The following is a 26719-nucleotide window of genomic DNA, read 5'->3' as shown; positions in this document are numbered from 1 at the left end:
GCACAGCCTGTCAGCAATGCGATAGTCGCTGGACTGTGCTCTAAAATCATTTAAATTAGAAGGTAGCACCAAATTAACGTGCTGCCTCTGCTTTCTAAACGGGCGAGAGCAAATCTCAACACGCTGTGCCCCTGCGCATCTTTGGGCCTTATCAAATTTCCCAGCTATTGTCTATTTACAGAAACAGTTGTCAGGCCATTTTCATGAGAAAGCAATATGGAACTCCTCAAACTATAGCCCAGGTATCCCACTGAAACCCAGGTGATGTTCTGTTTATACAAATGGGTATCTTCAGAACTCAATAGGGCTGATTCCCTGAACTGGCATTTTCGGCAAGCAGTGGTACACACAGGGATCGGGACCTCACAGGTCTTGATTTTCCATCCATTTAACTTAATGGCTTTTTTTCTCCACTACTCCTTAAACCGTTCTCTCCCCGTCCTTTCCATCCTCACCTCCACCAAGTGTGAGGAGTTCATTGTCATTAACGTTGAGACTATCCATTCAGCTGCCTCTATTAGTTTACCCTTTCGCCTTTCCCACCAAGTCAAACCTAACCCCCAGTTCCCCCCGCCATAGCTCTGAACCCACATCTCTCTCTAGTTTCCCTCCCATCTACCCTTGTGCCCCCTCCAAGGCCATTTCATCCATGAGACTCTCGTCCGACTCCCTTGACACCATTCCCTCTAAACTATTGACCATCCAACCTCCCTTCTTGTCCCCTATGCCAACTGACATTTCAAATGGTTCCCTCTTCTCAAATACAAACTCTGTCCTTTTCAAAACTTCGATCACCCTCCCCTCCGCAAAAAAAAATACCCTTGACCCCTCTGTCCTTTCAAACTACCCCACCCCCCCCACCGTCTCTGTTGAGTCTGTGTGTCCCAGTTATGTTTAGGATCAATCACTGGACACAGACAACAAGAATAACTTTTAACAGGTCTTTACTATTCGGAGGTCAGGGCTGAACTGCCCAGCAAATCCCTACACAACACTTATATACCGGTGTGGTCACCACCGGTATTACAGTATACAGCAGCCAAGAGAAAGTAGTACATCTCTTAAGGTAGTTCTCTTAAGGTGGAACAGGTTACATACACCACAATCCTCCCTTTTTAGCTTAACAGTTATATCCCCATTTAACATAACATAATAACATATATATATATATAACTTCATGCAAAACAGTTCAAAGATTCAGGCCTAGAAATTCATTGACGCCACTTTTGGGGCGCTAAAGTGGGGCGTCCGCTAAAGTTTGCGGCCGCCGCCAAATCGATGCCACTTCTCCGATATTCATTAGCTTCGCCCTAGGAGTTCGGGCGAGCGCTAAAACTGCTGCTGGACGCCTCTCTTTGGGCGCTAAGCCGGAGGTGGTGATCGATAGCGCCGAGGCCGGGCGCAGCGCAGGTGCGGCCATCTCGTGATTGACAGCAGACACCCTGGCGCCGGCCAGCTCTTAAGCGGGAAGGGTCGACTGTGTCTGCTGCCACGCCCTGGATAGTGGAGCCCTCCAGCTAGGCCTGAACACTGCTGCTGGACCCAAATAGCGCCTGAAGACATGGAGAAGGCCCGTGAACGTGCGCAGCGCTTCTCAGAGCGTGATCTGAGTGTGCTGATTGCTGCTGTGGAGAAGAGGTGCCATGTTTTGTACCCGGACAATGGCAAGAAGGCGACGGTCCGCGTCTACAGGAGAGCCTGGAGGCATGTCACCACCAAGCTGTCAGCCAACAGCGACGTCCCCAGGCGCGGTGCCCAATGCCGCAAAAAGTTAAATGACCTCACACACATTGTCAGGGTGAGTACCCTTTCCAGTGACCTCCTCATCCTTGCATGTGCACCTCACATGCAAAGGGACCTGAAAGCTCTAATGGCCAGCCTTCATCCAGCAGCTATGGGACAGGCATGAGCATCAATTGCACATTCTGCACTTAACACACTGGCCAAGCTATTCCACCATGGGAGGCATTGCACACCAGATCATGGCGACACACTGGCCAGGCTATTCCACCATGGGAGGCAGTGCACACCAGATCATGGCGACACACTGGCCAGGCTATTCCACCATGGGAGGCAGTGCACACCAGATCATGGCGACACACTGGACAGGCTATTCCACCATGGGAGGCAGTGCACACCAGATCATGGTGACACACTGGCCAAGCTATTCCACCATGGGAGGCAGTGCACACAAGAGCACAGCGACACACTGTACTTAGAGGCCGTCCTTTCTCTTGCAGGCCAAGCTGGCGAATAATCGCAAGAGCCGGACTGCGACCGGGGGAGGCCGACCCCATATCCAGCCACTCACCGACCTGCAACATCGCGTGGAGCGCCTCATGGGTGGCCGGGTGATTGGGCTCGTTGCATGTGGAGATGCCGACCCTGTTCTGGGCAGCAATGGTAAGGACATCACCTTTTGCACCTCTCTCGTCCCACTTGCGCATCAGATCTGCATCCTTTGCCAAGGAGATGGAACGCCTCGAAGACTTGTCCGCGGACTCGGAGCGCCGGCACACGGAGCTCATGGCGACAGTGGCACGGTTGCCTGAGTCCATTGATTCCCTCTCTCGGAGTGTGGCCGAGTTCGGGCCCTCAGAGGCCACCAGTCGGGTGGAATACTGGGCAGATCAGGCAGCGAGTCGGGCGGAATTCGGGGCAGCTCTGTCAGCGACTGGCCAGGTGATCAGTGGTGCCGTCCAGTCACTGGCTGCTCTGATGCAGTCAGTGAACAGGTCAACACGGGCACTCACTGCTGCCACACTCGCTGTGTCAGCCAGGCATCGCCAGGGCACCCGGCGCGCTGCAGCAGCACAGCGGTCTGTCCCTCGGCAGATTGGTGCGCATGCTGCAGTGCTGGCCCGGGCGAGTGCCAGTGTCTCAGGCGACCAGCGAGCACCTGCCATCCACCAGCTTGCCGCCATTCCTCCAGCCGCCACTGCCAGTCCCCCAGTGGAGCTGCCAGGAGCTGCTGCAGCGACTGATGCTGGCCAGCCACAGCTGCAGCAATCAACAGCCGCCCGCTCGACGGCCAGACCTCGACTAGGCCGACCCCCAAGGGCATCTGCCGTCACGACATGTGTCCCTCAGGAGCCTGCCCCCAGCCTTGCAGCAGCCAATGGCCTTACTTTGAGGCGGAGCAGCAGGGCGGGCAGGGGCCACCCAAAGATGGCCAAGGCATCGCCCTAGCGGGCCAAATAGTCGAATGTCTGGCCATTTGTGTTTGTTTCTTGAGGCCGAGAATTGGATGTTTGTTTTTTGAAGGCCGATGATGTGATGTTTGTTTTTGACGAAGGCCGAGAATGACGGCCATTTTAGTTGCCCTATTTTGTTAATCCTCTCCAGGTTGTGGGAGCGAGTAATGTGTTTGAGTGTTTTTTGGGGGTTTTGTCTGTTTTTGGTTTTCATGTGGGAAGGGCCCAGAGTTTGTACAATAAACCATTTTATTTATTCACATTGTCCATGTTTGATCTTTGAAGTGTTTGTTGCCTTAACTGGCTGAGGGCTTGCGGAGCGGCTGCAATCATGTTCTATCATTGGCACAAGCCATTCCCTGACAGGGGGCCTAGAAGTGACGTTCAATAAGCCGCCGACGGGCGGCCCTTGGACCTTGTGCCTCCCTCCTGGGCTGGTACTCCTTGTCCTCGTCGTCCTCATGCTCCTCCTGCTCCTCCTCCTGAGGTGGTGGTCCAACGTGAGGTGGCAGTGCCAGAGTCCTGCAGATAGCCAGGTTGCGCAGCATGCAGCAAACGACGACGAATTGGGAGACTCGATCCTGCGAATACTGGAGGGCTCCCCCGGAGCGATCGAGACAGCGGAACCGTTGCTTGAGCACGCCGATTGTTTGTTCTATGAGGTTCCTCGTCACTTGATGGCTCTCGTTGTATGCCTCTTCAGCAGGGGTCGTGGGCGCGCGGAGTGGGGTCATGAGCCAGGTACACAAAGGATAGCCTTTGTCCCCGATAAGCCATCCTCTTGGGGGAGGCTGTGCCTGGAACATGTCAGCCACAGTTGACTGTCGCAGAATAAAGGCATCGTGGCTGCTGCCTGGAAAGCGGGCATTGACAGCTAGGATGCGCTGCCTGTGGTCACACACCAGCTGTACATTGAGGGAATGGTAGCCCTTCCGGTTGCGGTAATCCTCGGCATGCTCAAGAGCTGCCCGCAAAGCCACATGCGTGCAGTCAATGGCGCCCTGCACCATGGGGAAGCCCGCTATTCTTGCAAACCCCACTGCACGCTGCTGCTGCTTGTCCAGGGTCATGGGGAAGGAGATGAATTGATGTCTCCTTCTGAAAAGGGCTTCGGTCACCTGGCGGATGCAGCAATGCACGGCGAACTGGGAGATGTTAGCGATGTCCCCAGTAGCGGATTGGAAGGAGCCGGTGGCATAGAAGTTGAGAGCCACCGTCACCTTCACTGCCACCGACAGAGACGTCCTGCGCATCAGCTGTGGCTGCAGATCTCTCTGAAGCAGCCGGCAGATGACTGCAACCACCTCCCTTCGGAATCGCAGCCTCCTAACACACATCGCGGCAGACATGGTCAGATAGGAGGTCTGCTGGCGGTATACCCTGCGTGGGTAAGGCCTCAGTTGGCGACGCCTGTTGCCCCCTCTGCGTCTAGCCAGGGCTGCCACTCTCTCACGGCGTCTGTAAGCCCTTCTGGCATAAGGCTGAAATTCAGCGTTGCCACCCAATGCAGCCCCCATTATATGCTGGCAAACACTGAGCTCTGAATGAAGGCAAAGATAATTGGTAAGCTCTGGCCTGAGCCAAAAATACCTGTCCAAGTGTTGGTCCAAACCAGTAAACTCTCTTCCTTGGTCTCTGTCCAAAAAACCGTTGCACAAGAGTGAATGCTGCAAAATGGCTGGCCTTTATACTGCTGGGTAAGTGCCCTTTAATTTGCGCTCCCCGTGGCCCGGCTGGGCTGTGTACCGTTCCACTTCACAGTCGCTCGGGCCGCCCGGCGCACAATGGGCCGGCGCGAGTGAAGTTCCGGTTCGGGGCGCACAAAAGGCGTTGCACTAGCAAATGACGTCATGATGTGCGCGCGCAGCAGGGCGCGCGCTAAGACTTTGCGCCGGCGCTAAATGTGTACTGAAGTTGGGGCGAGGCGCAGATCGCGCTGCGCCCGGCCGCTAAGCGCCTAGCGCTCGAAATCTACTCCTCCTAAGGCGCTAACGGCTGCCGCGCCCAACTGAATTTCTAGGCCACAGTCTCTGAGGAGGCCTCCTGATTCGAGTTGGATAACGCCTTTCAGGGGTCTCTGATTCTCGTTGCTGGGGTGACTCATCTCGTTGGTCTCTTATGGATTGGACATCATCATCAGGTACATTCACTTCTGAGGTAGATGCTTCAGGTTCACTAACTTCTTCCACGGTTGTCTCTGCCGTAACCATGGGTTCGACCCTTGTTCTCGATTCTACCAGTTGGTCAGCATGACGCCGTATTACATTTTCACCAATATCTACCGTGTACATCAGGGGTCCTTGTCTGGCCCGAATTGTTCCAGATTGCCATTTCTCGTTTTTATAGTCCCGGGCTAACACTGGTTGTCCTATTTCGAAACTCCGAGTGGTCTTGTTATTTATATGCTGGAACTGTTTGTTTTCAACTTCCCTCCGCACATTTGGTTTTAACAAGTCCAACCTGGACCGCAACCTCCTGTTATAGAACATCATAACAGGACTTTGGTTTGTCACTGCATGAGTGGCGTTTCGATATGCCAGTAGGAATTTGTCCACCTTGTGTTGTAGTGGAATCTGATCTTCGCTCATGGCCTTTATTGCTTTTTTGAACGTTTGTACAAATCTCTCGGCCAACCCGTTTGTAGCCGGATGATATGGGGCAGAGGTATAATGTTTCACCCCATTCTTCTTCATGAATTTCTGGAATTCTTCTGACACGAACTGCGGTCCGTTGTCTGAACATATTTGTTCTGGCAATCCATTTCTTGCAAATATCGTTCTTAGCACCGCGATCGTCTTTTCCGAGGTAGTGGTAGTCATCTTAATCACTTCTGGCCATTTAGAATGTGCGTCCACCGCAATTAAAAACATGGAGTCCATGAATGGACCAGCAAAGTCAATATGTACACGTTGCCATGGGGTTGAAGGCCATTCCCATGGATGCAGCGGTGCAATCGGAGGTGCATTTTGCACTTTTTGGCACCCTGAGCAGCTTTTCGTCAGATCCTCTATCTGTTGGTTGATACCCGGCCACCACACATAAGCCCTAGCAAGGCTTTTCATCTTGACTCCCCCCAGATGACCTTCATGCAGTTCCTTTAGAACTCTCTCTCTTAACTTAGGAGGAATAATCACCCTTGTTCCATACATCAATGTTCCTTGACAGACGGACAGCTGTTCTCGTCTTGCTGAGAATGCCGGTAACAGTGGATCACCATGTGCTGGCCATCCCTTCACTGTCACTTCGTAGACCCGGGACAGTGTCGGGTCATTCCTGGTTTCTCTTTCAATACTTGCATTGGTGACTGGTAAACATTCGATGATGGTCGAGTGAAATAACTCAACAGGGTCAACCGTCGGTGCCTCCTCTTCTGTAGGTAGTGGCAGGCGCGACAGCCCATCAGCATCACCATGCTGCTTTGTACCTTTGAATTCAATCTGATATTGATGTGCCCCTAGGAAAAGGGACCATCTCTGGAGTCTCTGTGCTGTCATCACCGAAACACCCTTCTTAGGGTTAAAAATGGATACCAACGGCTGGTGGTCTGTCAGAAGCGTAATCTTTTGGCCCTGCAGGTAATGATTAAACTTCTTTACTCCCCACACAAGGCTGAGAGCCTCCCTATCTATCTGAGCATAGTTACGCTCTGCGGAGGTCAATGATCTGGATGCGAACGCGACTGGCCTCTCCAGGCCATTTGGCAACTTGTGTGAGAGTACTGCCCCAATACCATATGGAGAAGCATCACAAGCCAAACGAATAGGCAGCGTTGGGTTGAAGTGAGCCAACACTTCCTCTGAGGTGATCAATGCCTTGCTTTTGCGAAAGGCCCTCTTACAGTCCTCGCTCCACTTCCATGGTACTCCCTTCTGCAAAAGAGCGTTCAGTGGGTGCAGCACCGTGGATAAATTTGGCAGAAACTTATGGTAATAGTTAATCAACCCTAGGAACGACCTCAACTGGGGTACATTATCCGGAGCGGGAGCCTTCACAACAGCTTCGATCTTGTCAGGAGACTTATGAAGCCCCTCCTGGTCAATGACATGACCACAGTACGAGATCCGCTTCTGAAAGAACTCACATTTCTGGCGATTAACTCGAAGTCCATTTTCTTTCAATCTGGTGAGCACCAGTTCCAAATTTGCAAGGTGTTCCTCGTCATCATCTCCTGTAATCAGAATATCGTCCAGGCAACATTGTGTGCCTGGAATTCCCTGTAATACCTGCTCCATGGCCCTCTGCCAAATTGCTGGAGCCGATGCCACTCCAAAAACCAGTCTATTATACCGGTACAAGCCTCTATGCGTGTTGATCGTGAGATACTGGCGTGACTCTTCCTCAACTTCCATCTGTAAGTACGCCTGCGCCAGGTCTATCTTGGTGAAGTGTTTCCCGCCAGACAACGAAGCGAAGATATCCTCAATCCGCGGAAGCGGATACTGCACCGTGTGAAGTACCGGATTAACAGTGATCTTGAAATCTCCACAGATGCGAACCTTCCCCGGTTCCCCCGGCTTGTTGCTCGATGAACGCTTCATGACGGGAACAATGGGCGTAGCCCACTCACTCCAGTCTACCTTTGACAGTACTCCTGAACGTTCTAGCCCTTCCAGCTCAGCTTCCACAGCAGGTCGTATCGCATAAGGTACCGGTCTGGCTTTGAAAAATTTCAGGTTTGCATGTTCTTCAACCTTGATGTTTGCTATAATTCCTCTCAGTGTTCCCAGTCCCTGTTGGAACACCTCTTTAGCATCGTCCAATATTCTGGACAATCGTTTAGGTTTGACATCTTTTTTACCAGAATCTACCGTTAGTGCTTTTAAGGAATGCCAGTCCATATTTATTTTCCTAATCCACTCCCGTCCCAGTAGTGGTGGACCTCCCTCAGGTAGCACATACAATTCCATTCCTCGGCTTTCTTTGCCCTTGTGGACCACCTTTACCTCTATCTTCCCGATGGGGTATACTCTTTGCCCCGTGTATGTTTTCAATACAATCTCCGTATCCCGTAGGGGAATATGTGGGAATAACCTTTTGTAATCTTGCTTATTCATGACTGTCAATGCCGATCCAGTGTCCAATTCCATCTTCACTTGGACTCCTGCTATCTGAAGTGTGACCCAAATTGTTTGGAGGTCTGCTTCCTTACCAACATTGTGTACTCTTAGACTACCCAGTTCATTACTGCTGGAGTCTGAATCTGACTTCTGTTTGTTCGAACTGTTCTCTGTCACCTTGTGTACCTTTCTGTACTTTTCCTGCAGTGACTTTTTGTTGCTGGTCTTCTTTCCTGACCGGCATACTTTAGCTATGTGGCCAAGCCTGCCACATTTTCTGCATTCCTGATTTTTGAACCAGCACTGGTTCTGATCGTGCGTTGTCTTTCCACAATGATAACATTTTACTGTACCCAAGACCATTTGATTGGTGCTGAGTTCCGGTGACCGTAGCTGCATTTCCGCCGTGCCTCTCGCTGCGGCTTCTTGCGATGCTGCAATAGTGACAGCTTTATCAAGCGTAAGATCATTCTCCTCAAGCAGTCGCTTTTGTGTTCCTTCTTTTAACAATCCACACACAAATTTATCTCTCAGCGCATCTGCTAGTCCTGTTCCAAACTGACAGTACTTCGATAGCTTACGCAGTTCAATTAAAAATTCAGCGTTGCTTTCGTCTTTCAGCTGCGTTCTTCTGTAAAATTTAAATCGTTCCGCTATCATCAGCGGCGTGGGGTTTAAATGATTTTTCAGGACAGTAACAATATTCGCGAAAGTCTGATCCGCCGGTTTATTGGTGATAGAAGGTGCTTCAATAGCCCGTATGTCTTCGCACCCATTGAGCTTAATAAGGTTAATGCTTTCTCATCATCTGGTACCTTATTTGCTTTACAATAAACTTCCATGCGTTCTACATACGTGGTCCAATCTTCGATATCGCTATCAAAGGTATTAATGTTCCCAAGTTTAGGCATCCTTGCAAGTTTTTAAATTTTTCTTTTTCTCAAAATGGCGGCTTCCCGCGCTTGTCTTCTTCCCCCGCCTACTAAAATGGCGGCTTCCCGCGCTTGGCAGTCTTTTCCGCGCTCGTCTTCTTCCCCCGCCGACTACAATGGCGGATTCCCGCGTTTGCCTTCTTCCCCCGCTGGCTGCAATGGCGATTGCCGTGCTGCTGCCGTTCTCGCCTCCCCAGCGGTTCTCAATTCCCCGACGCTGCTTTACCTCGCAGCCCCGCTTGCAGCCCGGTCCTTTACACCGGCTGCGTTTGAGTTCTCCGCGGCTCTCGTGCCTTAAGCTGCCCCAGTCGCTGCGCCTCTCGGCCTCGATTGCAGCCCGGCCCTTTTTACCGGCCGTGGTCGAGTTCTCCGCCCTTATTCCTCCGTTTTCCCTCCCCTACTCCACAGCCAACGCGGCCGACTTTCTGCTCGTGTCGCTGATCGGCTTACTCACCACCGTGGTAGAAGGGATGATCACTGCCTGTTGCTGATGGAGGGCTTCGTGGTCAGAATTTTTCTTTTTAACCCGGGTTCTCGATGCCTCCCGTGCGATGGTGCTCAGCAGGATGATGAGGGCGGATGCCTCTTCTCGATGCCCGTTCTGAGGACGAAGCTGCCTTGGATGTAAAACTGCCGCAGGGTAAGATCGGACTCGTCGCCACTGTTGAGTCTGTGTGTCCCAGTTATGTTTAGGATCAATCACTGAACACAGACAACAAGAATAACTTTTAACAGGTCTTTACTATTCGGAGGTCAGGGCTGAACTGCCCAGCAAATCCCTACACAACACTTATATACCGGTGTGGTCACCACCGGTATTACAGTATACAGCAGCCAAGAGAAAGTAGTACATCTCTTAAGGTAGTTCTCTTAAGGTGGAACAGGTTACATACACCACAGTCTCCAATCTCCCTTTCCTCGCCAAAGTCCTTAAAGATGTTATCGCCTCCACTTCGCTCGAATCCTCCACTGCCTATGTGTTGTCAGTTTGGGAAGATGGAAGACATCATTTTCACCCCTCACTATAAGCTCTGTACCCTTGCCATCGATTCCATCCCTCAGCCCGCAGGTTGAACCAGGCTGCTCACAGCCTCAGTATCCTACTTGATCCCGAACTAAGTTTCTAACCCCATATCATCTCCACTACAAAGACAGCCCACTTCCACCTCTGTCACAATTTTATCACCACTGCCTCAGCCCATTTGCTGCTGAAACCTCCATCCATTCCTTTGTCATATGCAGACTCAACTATTCTAATGCTCTCTGGCTGGCCTCCCATTCTCCACCACCTGTAAACCTCAGCTCATTTAAAACTCTGCCACATCACATCTCACTCATCAACCTCCCCTGTCCTCACTGACCTACGCTGGTTTCTGGTACCCAATGCATCCAACTTAAAGTTCTCATCCCTTGTGTTTAAATCCCTTCATAGTTTCTCTGTAACCTCCTCCAACCCTACCACCCTCCCTCTGAGCTTTCCCTTTCCTGTGAATTCCCTCTCCCTGCATCCCACCATTGTAGCCCGTGCCTTCAGCTACCTAGGCTCCATGGTCTGGAACTATCTCTCCTCCCTCTCCTCAATAAAGGCACTCCTTATAACCCACCTCTTTGACCAAGAGTTTGGTCGCCCCTCTTAATATTTAGCTCTTTGGCTGGGTGTTCATCATACAAAATTCTTACAGGGCGTGACAGGGTAGATGCAGGGAGGATGTTTCTCCTGGCTGGGGAGTCTAGAACCAGGGGTCACAGTCTCAGGATAAGGGGTCGGCCATTTAGGACTGAGATGAGGAGAAATTTCTTCACTCAGAGGGTGGTGAATCTTTGAATTCTCTACCCCAGAGGGCTATGCAGGCTCAGTCTTTGAGTATATTCAAGACAGAGATCGATAGATTTTTGGATATTAAGGGAATCAAAGGATATGGGGATAGTGCAGGAAAGTGGAGTTAAGGTAGAAGATCAGCCATGATCTTATTGAATAGTGGAGCAGGCTCGAGAGGCTGAATGGCCTACTCCAGCTCCTATTTCTTATGTTCTTAAGTACTTTTCCTTACGCTTGTGTGAAGTTCCATGGGACATTTTTTCTAATTTAAAGGCACTAGATGAATGCAAATGACCATTGTTATGGTTCATGAATGAAAAATCAAAGTTAGCAGGCCCATGATTTTCCAACTAGCACTCCCTGCGAGGGCTGCTTCTCTGTGTTCATAGTCAGTTTTGGGACCTGAAGATTATCCTCTCACTTGAAATTTTCAATCGTGCTTTAATACACATTCCAAGGGAACAATCTAGTATATATGTTTTTATTCGTTCATGGGATGTGGGCGTTGCCAACAAGGCCAGCATTTATTACCCTTGAGAAGGTGGTGGTGAGCCGCCTTCTTGAACGTCTGCAGTCCGGGTGGTGAAGGTACTCCCAGAGTGCTGTTAGGGAGGGAGTTCCAGGATTTTGAGGTGGTGGTGTTATTCCTATTCTGTAGAATATCAGAAGTTCCTTAGGCAACTATCAGGCACTCTCCCTTACATTTTCCAAAAGCAATAAAACTGAGATTTTAACCAACTTCATTCTAAAGATATTTATGAACATATTAAAATGACAGGGAGGAAAGATCATCTCGTCCATCAAGACTGCTCCACACAGTCATGATGCTTAGATAGCCGCTTACCCACCAGCAGCCATGTAATCTTCTGGGAGAGATTAAAAAAAACAGATAAAAACCCAAGGCCAATTAGGAAAAAATATCTGAAAAATTCCTCTTCTACCCCCTTAAGCGGTCAACAACTAGTCTAGGGGACCACACTTGGGACTATCTCCAACAAGCGAGTGTCTAACCAACACCCCCTGACATTCAACGGCATTACCATCGCCGAACCCCCCACCATCAACATCCTGGGGGTCACCATTGACCAGAAACTTAACTGGACCAGCCACATAAATACTGTGGCAACAAGAGCAGGTCAGAGGCTGGGTATTCTGTGGCAAGTGTCTCACCTCCTGACTCCCCAAAGCCTTTCCACCATATACAAGGCACAAGTACGGAGTGTGATGGAATACTCTCCACTTGCCTGGCTGAGTGCAGCTCCAACAACATTCAAGAAGCTCGACGCCATCCAGGATATACGAACATACATATGAACATACGAATTAGGAGCAGGAGTAGGCCACTCGGCCCCTCGAGCCTGCTCCGCCATTCAATAAGATCATGGCTGATCTGATTACTCCACATTCTCACCCACCCCCGATAACCTTTCACCCCCTTGCTTATCAAGAATCTATCTACCTCTGCCTTAAAAATATTCAAAGACTCTGCTTCCACCGCCCTCTGAGGAAGAGAGTTCCAATGACTCACAACCCTCTGTGAGAAAAAATTTCTCCTTAGGTCTGCTTAAATGGGCGACCCCTAATTTTTAAACAGCGATTCCTAGTTCTAGATTCTCCCACAAGAGGAAACATCCTCTCCACATCTACCCTGTTAAGACCTCTCAGGATCTTATATGTTTCAATCAAGTCACCGCTTACTCTTCTAAACTCCAGCGGATACAAGCCTAGCCTGTCCAACCTTTCCTCATAAGGCAACCTGCTCATTCCAGGTATTAGTCTAGTAAACCTTCTCTGAACTGCTTCCAATGCATTTACATCCTTCCTTAAATAAAGAGACCAATACTGTGCACAGTACTCCAGATGTGGTCTCACAACTGTCCTGTATAACTGAAGCATAACCTTCCTACTTTTGTATTCAATTCCCCTCACAATAAATGATAACATTCTATTAGTTTTCCTAATTACTTGCTGTACTTGCATACCAACCTTTTGCAGTTCATGCACTAGTACACCCAGATCCCTCTGCATCTCAGAGCTCTGCAATCTCTCGCCATTTAGATAATATGCTTTTTTTTATTCTTCCTGCCAAAATGGACAATTTCACATTTCCCCACATTATACTCCATTTGCCAGATCTTTGCCCACTCACTTAACCTATCTATATCCCTTTGTAACCTCCTTTTGAACTCTTCACAATTTACTTTCCTACCTATCTTTGTGTCATCAGCAAATTTAGCAACTATACCTTCGGTCTCTTCATCCAGGTCATTTATATAAATTGTAAAAAGTTGAAGCCCCAGCACTGATCCCTGTGGCATACCACTCGTTACATCTTGCCAACCAGAAAATGACCCATTTATGCCTACTCTCTGATTCCTGTTAGCTAGCCAATCTTCTAGCCATACGTTATCGCCTACACCATGAGCTTTTATTTTCCGCAATAACCTTTGATGTGGCACCTTATCAAATGTCTTCTGGAAATCTATGTACAGTACATCCACCAGTTCCCCTTTATCCAGAGCACATGTTACTTCCTCAAAGAACTCCAATAAATTGGTTAAACATGATTTCCCTTTCACAAAACCATGTTGACTCTGCCTGATTACCTTGGACAAAGCAGCCCGCTTGATTGGCACCCCATCCACCACCTTAAACATGCACTCCCTCCACTACCAGCGTACCGTGGCTACAGTATGTACCATCTGCAAGATGCACTGCAGCAACTCGCCAAGGCTTCTTCCTCCCAAACCCGCGACCTCTTCCACCTAGAAGGACAAGGGCAGCAGGTGCATGGGAACACCATTAACTCAAGTTCCCCTCCAAGTTACACACCATCCTGACTTGGAAATATACCGCTGTTCCTTCATCGTCGCTGAGTCAAAATCCCTCCCTAACAGCACTGTGGGAGTCCCTTCACCACACAGACTGCAGCGGTTCAAGAAGGCAGCTCACCACCACCTTCTCAAGGGCAATTAGGGATGGGCAATAAATGCTGGCCTTGCCAGCAACGCCCACATACCATGAACAAATTTAAAAAATGACTTATATTACCTGGTATTTCACCTACCTTTTATAAGATGTGATCTCCGCCCCAGCGACAAACTGATCCAGCTCTCTTTTGAAGGTTTGTATAGAATCAGTATTCACCGCAGAAGCTTGCAACTTGTTCCAACTTGCAACGTCATCGCCGTGCGCAGCGCCCCGGCCGCAAACTTCCCTTGCGCCCCCTGACCTATTGCCGGACGGTATGTCCGACAGGGCCAAGAGGGCGTTTTTGCAGTGACGGCAGCACTATTGAAAGGGGCAGGTGGCGGGCGGCCCTTTTTTTTTGGCCGACTGTCAGCACCCGCCCACTTCCCCTTTTTTTCTCGGGGTGCCAGTTGCGATCGCTCAACCCAGCATTCCTCTTGAATGCCAGGCTGTTTGCACGGTACCCCGCCAACCGGTGATCTAGCAGGGCCCCGGTGCATGCAGCGCTAGTGCCCTCCTCTTTAATCAGGGGAGGGGGCCTGCAATGATGCGGTGCTACGAGCCGATGCGCGTGGCGCTGTTGCACGTAGTTTGGTGATCTTCAGTTGTAGCGTCCCAAGGAGGAGGTGGAGTGCTTCCAGTAGTGTTCCACCTCCTGCTTGGGGTGCTACTAATGAATTTCTGGCGAAGGGGTGTTAACTTTTTCAGGGCGCCAAAATTAGCAGCCTGACTAGTAACTAAAGCATTTATAGCTGGGAATCATTCTTATGGCTCTTCTCTGAACTTTTTCCATAGCCTTTATATCACCTACTATATGAGGGGACCAAAATGTGTGTTTTGTTTTATATTGAAAGTCCTATTAATACAACCTAATACCTTATTTGCTTTGGCTACAGTTTCTGGGCATTGGTCAAGAACCTTTAGAGAGTTATGCATTTTAACACCAAGATCCTTTTCTCTCTCAAACAATTTCAATTGTGTTCCATGTAAGCTAATGTACCCTGGGTGATAAAGGAAATGAAAGTTAAAATAAAACAGAAAAAGGAGGCTTATGACAAATGTCAGGAGCAAGGTTCAGTTAATAACCAGGAAGATAATGGAAAGTACAAGAGAGAATTGAAAAAGTTAATATGGGAGGCAAAGTGAAGTTACGAGAAAAGATTAGCAGGTAACATTAAATTGAACCCTAAAACATTTTATAAACATATAAAATGTTAGTGGTTAGCTAGGGAAAAATTGGGCCTATTAACAACTCAAAGGGAAATCTTCATGTAGAGGTAGAGGATATGGCTAAAGTATTAAATTAGTACTTTGCATCTGTCTTCACAAAGGAAGCAGATGATGTGAAGTTACACTAAAAGAGGAGAGGGAAGTTATGGACAGGACAGTAATAGATAAAGAATACGTACTAAAAAGATTAGCATTACTGAAAGTTGGCCAATCACCTGGTCCCGATGGAATGCATCCTAGGTTGCTGAAAGAAGTAAAGGTAGAGAGAGCAGAGGCATTGGTCACAATCTTTCAATTGTGGTATTGGATGCAGGAGTAGTGCCGGACAACTGGAAGGTTGCTGATGTTATACCCCTATTCAAGAAAGGGGAGGGGGGATAAACCAGAAAACTACAGGCCAGTCAGCCGAACATCGGTGGTGGGGAATTTATTGGAAACCATTATCAAGGACAAAATTAACTTTCATTTGGAAAGACATGGGTTAATCAAGGAGAGCCAGCATGGATTTGTTAGAGGCAAATCGTATCTGACTAACTTGATTGAATTATTTGATGAGGTAACAGAGAAGATTGATCAAGGTAGATGTTGTATATATGGATTTTGGAAGGCATTCGACAAAGTGCCACACAGAAGGTTTGTTAAGAAGATGTAAGCCCATGGAATTGAGGGGAAAGTGGTGGTATGGAAACAAAATTGGCTCAGTAACAGGAAGCAAAGCGTGGTGAGGACGGATGTTTTTCAGACTGGGAGGCGGTTTGCAGTAGTGTTCCCCAAGGGTCAGTTTTTGGGTCCATTATTCTTTTCAATTTTTATAAATGACCTAGACTCGGGTGTGGGGAGCAGCATTATATTGGCCCAGAAATTCGGGTCGAGGGCTTCCCGCGGGTGTAAGCCCCCAACTTGCACTTACCTTGCGCGCTGGCCGTTGAGCTGTGGGCCCCTGTGGAATTGCGATCCTGGGCCTCCTCCAACTGCCGCACGCAGTGCTTGCATATCCCAGAGGCGCAGTTAGTTCGATGCATCCCCTGGGATCACGTGGGCCATGGGGAGCCAATCGGAGCAGGGAATGCTTCATTCATAAGTTTGACAGGAAGGGCTGTCAAACTTATAAATACTATAAGCCCCAAAACATTATTAAATCTTCAAATAAATTTTTTTAAAAATCAAATTTTTTAATTAAACTATAAATTACATGAAATAACTTTTAAACAATAATTTAAATTTTTGAAAAAATAATTTTATTTTCTAACAGGACTAAAAATAAACTTACCTTTCTTTAAAGTATTTAAAAATAATAAACCTGTGGAAAAATGTTTTAATTTTAATTAATTCGCCACTTACCTTGTAAAAAGCAGGCCTTGCGCCTGCTTTTTACATGTCTAACGTCTGGAGACTTACCCTCCAGGGAAAACCTGCAAAAAATACGCAAGTTCGATGCGCACGCGCAGCCTCTCCTGTGTACGCGTTCGACCTCTGAACCCCTTCTTTCAGGGGAATGGAAGTGCCGGTTTCCCATGCATGCGCAGTGCATGCAGGAAACCGGCACTTCCATTGGGCTTACAGGTGAATACCCCGTGCGTACTCACCCGTGGAGACCCGAATTTCTGGGCCAAAGTTTGCAGATAATATGAAACTTGGCAAAGTAGTAGATCATGATGAGGATAGTTATAGGCTTCAGGATGACATAGACAGGATGGTGAAATGGGCAGAGGCATGGCAGATGGAGTTCAATGCGGAGAAGTGTGAAATGATGTACTTTGGAAGGACTAATATGTAAAGACAGTATACTATAAATGGCATGATTTTGAAAAGTGTAGATGAGCAGAGAGACCTTGGTGTCCATATACACAAACCCTTAATGGTGTCAGGGCAAGTTGATAAGGTGGTCAAAATAGCATATGGGTTACTTGGGTTTATAAATAGAGGAATAGAATATAAAATCAGTGAGATCATGCTAGAACTTTATAAATCACTGGTTAAGCCTCAGCTGGAGTATTGTGGACAATTCTGGGCACCACACTTGACTAAAGATGTAAAGGCCTTAGAAAGGGTACAAAGGAGGTTAACCAGGATGTTACCAGGGATGAGGGACTTCAGTTATGAGGAGAGGTTGGAAAAGTTAGAACTGTTCTTCTTGGAACAAGAAGGTTAAGAGGTGAACTAATAGAGGTTTTCTAGGTGACGAGAGGCTTTGATAGAGTAGATAGAGACAAATTATTCCCTCTGGCAAGTGGGTCACTAACTAGAGGTCATAGATTCAAAATCATTGGCAAAAGATCTGGAGGGGAGATGAGGAGAATTATTTTTACTCAGAGAGTTGTCTGGAACGCTTTACCTGAAAAAGTGGTGGAAGCTGATTCCATAAATAGCTTTAAAGGGGAGTTCGACAGGTATTTGAGGGTGAGAAACTTACAGGGTTACGGACAAAAAACGGGGACGTGGGACTAAGCACAACTGCTCTTGCAAAGAGCCAGCGCAGACACGACGGGCCGAATGGCCTCCTTCTGTGCTGTAAGTTTCTATGATTTTATATACTTGGGCCCTGATTTTCTGGCCGCCGTCGGGCGGGTTTTCAGGCGGGCGGGGGGCCGAAAATCGCAGAAATAGGGGGTCGCGACCCACCCCCCCGCCTGATTTCCCGCCCCGTCCGACCTTCGGACCGCCGTTTCTCTGCGACCCGAATCAGTCCCGCCCGCCGCTGGCAGGACTGGCCGTCGGGACCCTAATCAGCAATTATTGGCATGTTTAATGCCATTTTAAGGGGCCCTTGCTATTTTCAAGGGTTCCCCATGCTAAACACGCCTGCAGGGAACCCCGCTGATGAAACCTGGCGTGAAGCATCCCGGCTTGCTTGCTCTCAGCTGCAGGTCATTCGGGAAAGCTGAGATTTAATCGGAGAGCATTTGTATGTTGAAGGACCTTGTTGTTGCAGGCTTGGGGCTACTTGTTCAAGGCTTAGGCACAGCTGTGGAAGGTTGGAGCCTCACACACTTCTCCAATGTGAGCTCCTGGGAAGCCCCTCTCGCCACCCTCACTCAGCGCTTCCTCAGCGGAGGCATCTACCAGAAGTATGGGACGCCTTTTTCTCCTTCCGTTCTTGCCATTAGACAATCTCCAGCAGCAGAGGCGGCAGCAGCAGAACCAGGAACAGCAGGGTGAGCACCAGGAGCACCAGGCTGCTGCTCACTCACCTGAAGCTGCACAGGCCAGAAGGGGCCAGCACTTGGAAGTGGCTTGAGAGCACCTTGCTGCACTTCAGGGGGCCATGGGGGCCCGTTTCTGCACTGGCAGTCCTACTCAGAAGGACTCCCATGAAGGTCTGGTTTCTCTGTGCAATAGATGGCCATCTCTCCTCAAGAGATGTCATTCTCTTATGAGCACTCACCATGTTTTCCATACCCTGGCGACTTATCTCCTCCATGGAGGTTGCCAACCTTTCCATGGTGATGCATTCATGCGCCAATGACTCCACAAAGGCTCTGCTCATGGTCGCTATGGACTCCTCCATTCGCTCCATACTCGCAGCGACCCTGGAGACAAAACCTGCCAGAGACTCCTACATCTGTGCATGGAGATCCATCACCTCTTCTCTTGCAGATGGACCCAGAGGCAGAGGGTCGACATGCAGCGCAGCTGAGCTGAGCTGGCAGAGTCCTGCGTCCTCCAACGAGGACTCTCCACTGCTGTCCCTGTCTCCAGAATCTGCTGAGGCTCACTTGTGAGCTGTGAAACACCAGGTGACATCACTACTCTATGTCCCGAAGGTCCCCCCGAGGTGTGAGTGTCTGCGCTGGTGCTGGGTGCACTTACTTCTGCTGACGCTGCGCCCTCAGAGGTTGGAGCTTCCTCTGAGGAGTCTGGCTGCACAGCCTCTTCCTCCTCCACAGTGAGGATGGGGGCTCTGGATGGTACTGTGGGGGAGTAAAGAAAGGAGTTAGAGATGTAATGCCAAGGTTCTTCTGGTGACTCCCAGTGAGTTGGCATCTGCTGACACCTGCATCCATGCAGCATTGGTCTCAGTGGGAGGGCTCTTCCTCCCTGACCTAAGGAAGAGGACCTCCCTGTGGGCCGTAACCCCATCCAATAATGCCTGCAGTGAAGCCTCGTCGAATTTGGAGGCAGCTCGGGGTCTGGCACTGACCACAGCTGCTGCAGGCTCCTCTGCCATCCTGTATGGTTTGTTTGGAAGCCTTCAGAGGATGCAGTGCTTGCTATGGACCTTGAAAGCACCACGAATGATGACATCATACTGTGGGTCTTTCTGACTGGAAATGGACAATTAGCAAGGCTTCCCACTTGCTGGAACTTAATTGGCCACTTGAGGGAAAATTGCGTGCAGCTGGCTGACCCATTTTTTTTCGGGTCGGAACCCCACATTTGGGGAACCCGCCCATTTCCCGCACGATCCACAAAATCGGGCCCTTGGTGTTACTCTCAGGTTAAATGCCATTTGACAGAGTTGGCACCTTTCCCCCAGGACATCTAAATTTGTTCTCCACCACGGTCCTAGCATTCACAAAAACATTTTATCTTCTGTGATCTTACGGATCATTCCCCCAACACATATATCTAGATCATTTATGAAAATAGTAAAATGCAGTGGCCCTAACATCAATTTCTGTGGGTCACCACTGGTAATGCCACGCTCCAAGCAGATCCACAGCTATCAATAACAACTTTCTGCCTACGGGAATGTAATCAATTCTTAATCCATTGCACAATTTCCCACTGATTCCACACGATTCTGTCTTGTAGAGTAACCTCTTGTGAGGTACCTTATCAAAAGCTTTCTGCAAATCAAAACAGACAATATCTACTGCGATATACTCATACACTAACCTAGTAACTTTTTCACTAAAATTAAAGCAAATTAGTAAGCAAAGTAAAATTATCCAATATATTACTTTTCCATTGACTCCTAAAAATGTTTTATATCTGTTATTTATTATTGCGAATCATAATGCCTCTCATGAGAGTGGTTGTAACATGATAGTGTTAAAAATCAGTATTACATTTATAATTTATATGATGTAAGTCCTACACTAAAGAAATATTTAGGTCAAGTTTCAGTAATTAATGAGCACAACCTGTAACCATGGAACTTGCATGACAACTAATATGACAACCAGCAACAACACATGTTACAGTAGCAAAGAGCCAACTTTCAATCCCTTTAAAATGTCATCTCTTTTAACTTTCAGACTGACGAGACTATTGCCAGCCATCAATTACTGGAAAAATATCAAGTTAACTCATGTTATAACTTATTTTGTTTATGTGCGTGTGTGTGTCTGTGTGTGTATGTATGAGTTAATTGTCAAAGTTACTGACAATTTCCATTGACAACCTTGTTTTGCTTTATTGTTTCAGTCTTTAATATGAGCTTAAGAAAGATCATTAACATAATTGTATTATGATTTATACATTTATATAATGCATGGTTGTCAGGCTAAGGGTTAAAATTACAGAACAGTAAGAAAGGTGTCAAAACCATCACCCAATGAAATATTGTTTTCTTGAACACAATTGGATTCTTCAGTAATGGATGCATTTTTTGTTTGTTTCATTATGCGTATGTTTTTCTGTTCTGGTGGCACAATTTGTAGCAGTGGAGAAGTGTAGGAATAAAATAGATACAGTAGAGGCAAAAAAAAGCAGGAAGACTGGAGATGGAATGAAAAGAAAAAAGGGGAACAGAGGAATTAAAATTGTGATAAATCCATTAAGTGGAACAAGGACTCAAAGAGGCGATATCGTAGAATTAACACGAGTACTTTATTAACAACTGGGAAACACGTTTACAGACAGCCTGCATCAGCATCCTGGCATTCCACCTTGTGCTGACCTATACAGGAAGCAAACCTCTGACCTTAACAGGAAGCAAACCTCTGACCTTAGTAGCAGCATTGGCTACAGCACCACCTGGTGGATAACCTTAATCATAACATCCCAGATTACTATAAAAATGAAAAAACAGAGGGCTAAAAATTCAGATGTTTTACGCCACCCATTACCAGCAAAATTTTGTGAAAAAACAGCCAGCTTTCGCCAGCTGGTGGCAGATCCCGTGGCATCTGTCATTTTCCGAGGGCCGGCAGCGCTGCCGGTAAAAGTGATGGCCGTGGAAATTTAAATTAAGGAGAGGGTGATGTCAGTCGGCGTACAACACCGACTTAACACACCTCGGCGAACTTGGACCTTAGCGCTGAGTTCAGCGCTGGGTCCTAATCTCGCCATGAAAACCCAGTGTTCAGCAGACTCACAGAGGTGCTGTCAGCATCTCTTAAAGGGACACACATATCTTTCAGGTAAGTTTGCATTTAAGCTTGTGGACTGGATTTTATTTTATTTTATTGAAGTAGAGGCTTGCTGCAATAAATGTTAAAAGTTTTTTACGTGTGCAGGCAGTGCTGCTGCAAGCTTGCAAGACCTCGGATGGTAAAGGAAGGCCTCTGAGAAGACAGCATCTTGACCTGTGAACTCTGTTTCCTCTCTCAACGGATGTTGCTTGACCTGCTGTGTATTTGCAACATTTTCTGCTTTTATTTCAGATTTACAGCATCTGCTCGCAGAGGGAAGAGGAAGACACAGAAGAGGAAGATGCAGAAGAGGAAGAAACAGAAAAGTAAGAAGCAGAAGAAGAGGAAGAAGAAGGAAGGATGCAACCCAGACAGCCCCTTTCTGGCCGGGATATCCGGGATGGATTCATCCACCTGCAGTATCAGTGACCACAACCCCAATTCTCTTTTCAACATTTTTCTCACACCTTGTAAATAAAGTGGCCTTCATCCTGTCCTCATCTGCTCCCTGGTATTGTGTGTCAACTTGTCCTGCAAGAAGAAAGGGAGTGTGTTAGTGTGTGGCCTGCTGAAAGATAGTGAAGATATGTGTGCCAGGGTAGGTTAGTGTGGATGGTGTGTGAAAGATGGCACAGGTGTGAGAACTGAAGGAAATCATTATGAGGACAGTCGGAGTTGCAAAGTGTTCCAGTAACAACAAGTCTGAACTTGCATGGCAGCAAGCTGAGCTTGCATGATAGCAGTCTGAGCTTCCACTGCAACACTCAGACTTTTGCTGGAAGCTGCTTGTGCTGCAATGGAAGCTGAGACATCGGCCATCATGGTTGGGTACACAAGTGTATTGTTGGGAGTTGGTCCCTAGTTCCATGCTGGAAAGGATGGGCTCTGCACAAAGCCCTGTGCCAAGTTGGTGCCGGACTCTGCCATGTTCCTTGACATTGAACGCAGACATTCTAGTAAGCTTCCCAATGCACCAAGAATTTCGTTGTGTACACCGATCAGCCTTCTTCTCTAGCCTGGCCCACTGATGCCATCACCTGAGTCCTCTGCAGCAGAACTCATGTGCAACCTGGCCCTCTGGTGAGCTGGCACCTGCACTCGCCTTGCCCCCTGCCCTGACTGCAGTGCACTTGTGCCCGGTGTCCAGCCATGTGCAGATCCTGTCTCTATGCTATCCTATAAGATACGCGCAGTGTCAGTACCTGAGCTGGTGGCTGCAAATGTGAAATCAAGTGACCGTGTGTCTTCATCATCACTGTCTTCTTGCTGTTCCTTCACTACCAGATTGCCCTTCTTGGATATCTGAAAGGAAAAAGGCACAAAGGTAAGGTTGTGGTGAAGGGAGGGGGGAAAGTAAGAGGTGCATGCTTACACCATCTGCTGCTTGTTAGTCAGAAGAGAATTGTTGGGCTGAGAGGTAGTGGGATGTAAGAAGAAGGATTAGGTATGAGGCTACCATCATCTTCAATGGATTCAATCCCGCCGTTGGCCACGGCCTCAGTAATGGTTCTTCTGATAATGACCAGCACCATCTCCTCAATGGGGGTTAGAGCATGCAGGTGCACCTCTCCTACTCTGGTTAGTTCCTGCTGTCTCCGATTGTGCGCCACCTTCTTTTGCAAGAGAAAAGGACATGTATCATTGACTGTTGCACAATATGTTTGGGTGATGTGGCTGTCATGGTTGAATAGCTGACAGTGTGTGCAAGCTGTGAGATGTGGGTGTGAGTCTTGCAACAGTGCTAAGTGTGTGAGGGTGAGGTGAAGCATATGCATGTTAGGTTTGAGTCCTGCTTGATAGAGATAGTAGGTAGGTGAGTGATGGGATTGTGGTAATTTGAGCGGTGGCTGCGGCTAGTGGTACAGTTGGTAGAATATGGCATTTGAAGATGAGTTCACTGGCCTTGACCACTCGTGTGAGGTCATTAAACTTCTCACAACAGTGCATCCAGGTCCTTGGGGCTGCATTCCTGGCATCAGCCTTCACATCTATCTGCTCCCGCTGCCGTCTCACTATGTGTCTGGAGGGCCACCTGACCCCTTGCAGATACAGGATGTCTCTCCTCCTCCCCACTGCCTCCACCAAGATCTTCAGTGCAACATTGGAAAAACAGGGTGCCCGCTCTCTCCCATGTTCAGTTATTCTTCTCTCTTTCTGGCAAGATGAGGCAGCAAAAGGGGTAGAGGTAATGGAGTTTTTACAATGTGTGCAAGACTCCATTCTTACTTAATATGTAAAAAGCCCAACAAGAGAGGGAGCACTGCTGTATCTAGTAATTGGAAATGGACCAGAACAGATAAGAGAAGTAAGTTTAGGGGAACATCTAGGTAATAGTGATCACAACATAATAAGGTTTAAGATAAAGATTGATTAAGTAAGACAAAGACCAAATTAATAAATTGGAAAAAATCTGATTTTAAGGGGATAATAATGGAACAAGAGAAAATAAACTGGAAAAATTTAGTGACAAACAAAGAGATAGAACAGCAGTGGGAAACATTTAAAATGGTGATCATTGGAGTCCAGGAAAAATATATCTCACTAATAAGCAAGAACAAACTAACCAGCAATGACACATCATGAATTAACTAAGGGCAAAATTGAAACTAAAGAAAAAGGCATACACTATGTACATAGACAACAAAGGAGAGAATGATAAAAGGGAATACAAAAAAGGTTAGGAAATAAGTCAATAAAACAATTAGGAAGGCTTAAACTACGAAATTAAATTATCACAGAATACAAAAAGAAATAAAGTATTCTACAGACATATAAATAACAAAAGAAAAATCAGGATAAGGATAGGGCCACTAAGAGATATACATGATAAACTCACAGGTAATGACAGCGAAATGGCAGAAATATTAAATAATTACTTTGCCTCAGTATTTACTAGGGAGACTAATAGGGTGGACATGACATTAGGAGAGATCAAAAAAGATATAAATACATTTAAGATACAAAGAGGGTAGATAATTAATAAACTAATCAAACTTAGAGAGGATAAAATCCCGGTCTGGATGGATTGCATTCACATATACTAAAAGAAGTTAGGGAAGCGATAGCAGAGGCACTATTACATATATATATATAAATTCATTTGTGATTTTTACATATAAAAAGGGCGATAGAACAAGCCCAGGGAACTATAGACCAATTAGCTTAATGCCGGTGGTAGGGAAGATAATGGAATCCTTAATCAAAGATGTAATAGAAAAACATCTAGGAAGTGAAAATATAATAAAAAGTAGTCAGCACGGATTCCAAAAAGGAAGGTCATGGTTGACCAACCTTATTGAATTCTTTGAAGAAGTCACAGAAAGGGTAGATAAGGGTAATGTAATAGACGGAATATATTTGGATTTCCATAAAGCCTTTGATAAGATACCGCATAGTAGATTCATGGCTAAGGTTAGAACATGAGGAGTCAGAGGACAAGCAGCAGAATGGATAGCAAGCTGGCTACAAAACAGAAAGCAGGAGTTAAAGATAATGGTGGAAAGTGGTGTTCCACAAGGATCAGTGTTGTTCACCATTTACATAAATGATTTGGACTCAGGAATTGGAACTGCCATTTCAAAATTTGCAGATGACACCAAATTGGGGGGTGTCCTTAATACAGAGGAGGACTGTGACAAAATACAGGAAGACATTAATAAACTTGCAGAATAGGTGTGTAATTGGCAAATTAACTTCAATATAGATAAGTGCGAGGCAATAAATTTTGGTAGGATGAATAAGGAGGCCACATACTCCTTGGAAAATAAGTGTCTAAATGAGATAGAGGAACAGTGGGATCTGGGGGTATAGATACACAGATCACAAAATGCAGCGACACAGGTAAATAAGGCCATAAAAAAGCAAACAAAGCACTGGGGTTCATTTCTAGAGGGATAGAATTGAAAAGCAGAAAAGTTATGTTAAATTTGTATAGAAACATTGGTTAGACCACTCTTGAACTGTGAACTGTTCTGGTCTCCATATTATAAAAAGGATATAGAGGCACTGGAGAAGGTGCAAAAAAGATTTACTAGAATGATATCAGAACTGAGAGGTTATACCTAACAGGAAAGATTGAACAGGCTGGGACTCTTTTCTCTAGAAAAGAGAAGACCTGATGGAGGTCTTCAAGATTATGAGAGGGCTTGATAGGGTAGACGTAGTGAAGATGTTTTCACTGGAGGGCAAGAACAGAACTAGGGGCCATAAATATAAGATAGTCACGAATAAATCCAATAGAGAATTTAGGAGAAACTCCTTTACCCAGAGAGTGGTTAGAATGTGAAACTTGCTAACACAGGGAGTAGTTGAGGCGAATAGCGTAGATGCATTCAAGGGGAAATTAGACAAGCACAAGAGGGGGAAAGCAGTAGGATGATATGTTGATGGAGTGGAGATGCCGGAGTTGGACTGGGATGGACAAATGTAAGAAGTCACACAACACCAGGTTATAGTCCAACATTTTTATTTGAAATCGCAAGCTTTCGGAGCGCTGCTCCTTCGTCAGGTGAAGTTGATGGAGTTAGATGAAGAAGGGTGGGAGGAAACTTGTGTGGAACATAAACACTGGCATGGACCTGTTGGGCCGAATGGCCTGTTTCTGTGCTGTAAATACTTTGTAAATCTTTGTAATACTTTATAACAGCTCGAGGTCGAGCTCAGAGTTTCTGAGCTTGAGGGACAGCTGGCATGACTACAGTGCATAAGGGAAGCTGAGAGTTTTGTGGGTAGCATGTTTCAGGAGATGGTCACCCCGCAGCTACAGAGAGCTCAGGGGGAGAGGGAATGGGTGACCACCAGGCAGACCAGAAGGAACAGGCAGGCAGTGCAGGGATCTTTTGAGAGTGTGGCACTCACAAACTTTATTCAGTTTTGTATACCAGTAAGGGTAATGATACCTCAAGGGAGTGCAGTCAGAAGCAAATCCATGGCACCGTGGGAGACTCGGCTGCACCGGGGGACACAAGATAGTTTAAAATGCAGTTGTTATAGGTGATTAGTTAGTCATTTCTGCAGCCACAGACATGACTCCTGAATGGTGTGTTGCCTCCCTGGTGCCAGGGCAAAAGATATCGCTGAACGGATGTAGGACATTCTGCGAGAGGAGGGGGAGCAGCCAAAAGTCGTGGTCCATGTTGGAACCAACGACATAGGTAGGAAAAGGGTTGAGGTCCTACAGGCAACATTTCAGGAGCTAGAAAAGGATTAAATAACAGGA

The sequence above is a fragment of the Somniosus microcephalus genome, chromosome 10 (genome assembly GCF_052327205.1).
Source record: "Somniosus microcephalus isolate GS21.2 chromosome 10, FLI_Smic_1.0, whole genome shotgun sequence".
In the NCBI taxonomy this organism is placed as follows: domain Eukaryota; kingdom Metazoa; phylum Chordata; class Chondrichthyes; order Squaliformes; family Somniosidae; genus Somniosus; species Somniosus microcephalus.
This window is presented reverse-complemented; position numbering follows the sequence as displayed.